This window comes from Triticum urartu, chromosome 4A (assembly GCF_056163025.1).
Source record: "Triticum urartu cultivar PI428250 chromosome 4A, HENAU_Tu73, whole genome shotgun sequence".
Classification (NCBI taxonomy): Eukaryota; Viridiplantae; Streptophyta; class Magnoliopsida; order Poales; family Poaceae; genus Triticum; species Triticum urartu.
Window position 1 is genome coordinate 594,843,615 of NC_141876.1, and position 3,890 is coordinate 594,847,504.

A 3,890-nucleotide genomic window follows, 5' to 3' on the forward strand; every position below is an offset into this window, starting at 1 on the left:
CCTCTGAGCTAACCTGACACAACCGGGTGGAGAGGTCCACTGTTCAAAGCCCGTCCGTGGGAAGTCAAATGGCTAGATCTCGTGGTCAACCGCTCCAGGGTTAGGCGGGACGGGGGCCCTGGGGGGTAGCAATGCCACTGGAGCGTCGCACCGGCCCCTCATACATGCGGGGTGGTGTTGTGGCATGTCTGAAGAGGCGGCACGCGTCTCCGGGGCGTGCCCCCCTCACGGACGGCGCCGCCGCCGGCACCCGGCCGGAGGGGGGAAACGGACGCGTCGGGTCTACACGAAGTGGATGTAGCTGTGGTTTTGGCCCGGATGTTGCTCCCAGATGTCCCTCTGAGCTGACCTGACACAACCAGGTGGAGAGGTCTACTGTTCAAAGCCCGTCCGTGGAAAGTCAAAGGGCTAGATCTCGTGGTCAACCGCTCCAGGGTTAGGCGGGACGGGGGCCGTGGGGGGTAGCAATGCCACCGGAGCGTCGCTTCGGCCCCTCATACATGCGGGGTGGTGTGGTGGCATGTCCGAAGAGGCGGCACGCGTCTCCCGGGTGTGGCCCCCTTCACGGATGGCGATGACACGGTAGTAGACGGATCGGGCACTCGCATATTTACCGGATCAGGCACTCGATAATGGTACAATTTAGCAAATAATTGTATCATAAAGAAATGTTGCTGACCATAGAAAAAAAATGGTTTAGAAAAAAATATACGTGATATTTTAGAAAATTGGTGTACAATATAAAAAAAGATCATGTAATTAAAAATAATGTTTCAAACCATTAAAGAAAATGTATGGTACATTTTAAATAATGTTCATGCATGTCAAAAATATGTATACCATGTATCGTTTTTAATATAATTATATACCATGTATCATTCAAAAAAATTCAAGGACGTGTATTTGAAAATATTTAATATGTACATACAAATATTTTATATGTATATGAAACTTTTCAATGCATATGACAATAATATACACTAAAAATATATTTGAAGACAGTTAATAATATATGCCACGTGTGTAATTAACATGTATATGGCTAGTTTGTAATTAACATGTATAAAAAAAGAAATATGCCTATGCCTACGGCTTAGCCGTCGGCATACATGCCACGTGGCATGATATATATATATATATATATATGTATATATATATATATATGTATATATATATATATATATATATAGTCGCCTTGTCCACTCGCGGCCACCCCTCCTCCACTCGTTCTCTCCCCCGAGCCTCATCCACTTGCGCGCCGCCTCGACCCCGCACTGCTGCCCGCTCCTCGCCGCCTCCACCCCGACCTCCCCTTCCCTCGCCCCTCCCCGCCTCCACCCCGACGCCGCCCGCTCCTCCCCGCCTCCACCCGACGCCGCCCCCGCCCCGGCCTCCCAAACCCCAACCCGACCCCACAACGCCGCCGTCTACCCGCCCCGCGCCGACCCCGTCTCGCGCCGCCGCCGGCCGCAGGGCTCCCCGCCCCTGGCTCGGCCTCCCAGAGCCCGCAGGCCGCCCCGACGAGCACTCGTGGGCGCGGCTTCGGCCGGCCCTGCTCGTCCATCGTCGACCCTCTCCGCCTCATTGAGCACCTCCCTCCACCGCCGGATGCCGCCGTGCCCCCTCCCAGCCCCAGTGAGCACCCCCTCCCACAAACCGTTGTTGCCGTTGCTTGTGTTCATGGTGGCTGGATGAATAGATAGATGCTAGATAGATGGATGGATGCTAGATGAATAGATAGATGGATGCTAGATGAATAGATAGATGGATGGATATTTAGATACATACTAGATAGTTTTGTGTAGTTTTATTAGGTATTTAGATACATACTAGATAGTTTTTACTAAGTTTGTGAATATAGATGAATTAGATGTTGGGCAAATTTGTGATAGATGGATGGATATTGGTGAAGTTAGTGTTTTGGTAATGTTGATTCATATATAAGAAGCAAATCGAGGCGCTTGGTTTCTAAAATACTTAATAAAGATTTTTTTTTGCAATTTGACATGTTGTTTCATGTCGATTCATAATGTTGTGCCAAATTGTTAATGTGAGGTGATGACCTAATTTTTTTTCACTTGGTGTAATTAACAGGATTTGTGGTTTTTCCATCTTCGTGGAGTGATCGTCGACGTTGGAGGTGTTGGTCCACGATCGTCCCTCTCCTTTGATCGACTACATCGGAGGGTGAGCAACAATTCCATGACCTCGTCCACTTTTTTTCCATGTCACTAGATTAAATTTTCATATCAAGTCGCGTAACCTAGGTCTCCCGTCTGAAAGGGTTGCATCGATAAATATGCATTCAATTGCATATTTATCACCGCAGCTCTTTCGGATTGTCCAGCGCTTTCCACGGACAGCCCGAGGATGTGTAGACTGGGTACGTTGTTCATGCTCTACCCCGTTCCGAGACAGGATTTCGGCGCCGCCTCCTTGTTGTTCTCCGGATGCACATTCTCTCGGTATTTTGCCGAGACGTGTATTTGGAGAATAGCGGGGAGGTGCTGCCGAAATTTTGTCTCGGAATGGGGTAGAGCATGGACAACGTACTCAATCTACACATTCTCGGGTGGGAGTAGGACCCATCTTTATCTATTAGAGATGTAGGTGGATTAAATGTTGTTTCTCGTCAACCTTGTAAAAAAATATATTGATGTGAGTAATTTAAATGAATCCTTAATTTTGTTGTGTGGCTTCCAATAAAGCAGAGATGGCAGATAATCAGTGGATGTATAGTGGGTTTTTCCGTCGGAATCAAGTAACAACAGAGTGGGTTGAGAAAACTGATGTGTTTTTGAAAGAGATATTCCGTAGTCCAATGATGATGGTGCCAGAATGCCCGTGTGCCAAATGTAAGAGACGTATCCGCAGAGATTAGAGTGAGATGACTAAGCACCTTCGCACGCATGGATTTATGCCCAACTTTAATATGCCGATAAACTTTGCCCAGTGGGACCGTGGTAGAGAGGATGTGATACGACAACGCGTCGCTGGTTATGAGGATGATGGGGTTAGAGACATGCTAGATGATGTCTTTGCTGCACAGCTGACACCTCCGTCACATTCAGCCAATGAACCGGAGGAGCCGGAGGAAACCGCAAAGGCCTTCCTGGAAATCTTGGCCTCGTCAAAGAAACCTCTCTATGAGGGTGCCAAGCTGTCTGTGCTGGATGCCATCTCGCAACTGATGGCAGTCAAGGCTGAGTACGGCTGTAGCCGAGGTTGCTTCGAAGCATTTCTGGGAGTATGGGCTAACAGCCTGCCTAAGGGCCATGAACTGCCGAAAACCATGTACGCTATGAAGAAAATCATGAAGGCGCTCTCCATGGACTATGAGAAAATACATGTTTGTCCAAAGAATTGCCTTTTGTTTAGGCATGAGTATGCGGATGACAAGTACTATAGGAAGTGCGGTTCCTCTCGGTATATTGAGGTGGTCGATAAGCATGGTCAGAAGCAGCAGCTAAAAATCCATGTGAAGGTTCTTCGGTATCTTGATTTTATAAAAAGACTGCAGCGCCTTTTCATCACCGAGGAGTCTGCCAAAATGATGAAGTGGCACAAGGAAGGGAAAAGGTAAAATCCAAAAAAAAATTGTACATCCATCAAAAGGTGAAGCATGGAAGTCATTCGATATAGAGTACCCGGAGGAAGCAGCCGAGGCTGGGAATGTCAGAATTGCTATAATAGGTGATGGGTTCAATCCATATGGTATGTCATCTAATCCATACAGCTGCTGGCCCGTATTTGTTATTCCACTCAATCTCCCTCCCGGCGCCATAATGCAACACAAGACCATGTTCCCGTCGCTTATAATTCCGGGGCCTGAATATCCGGGGAAGAATTTGAGTGTGTTTATGCAGCCGTTGGTGGATGATTTGCACCAT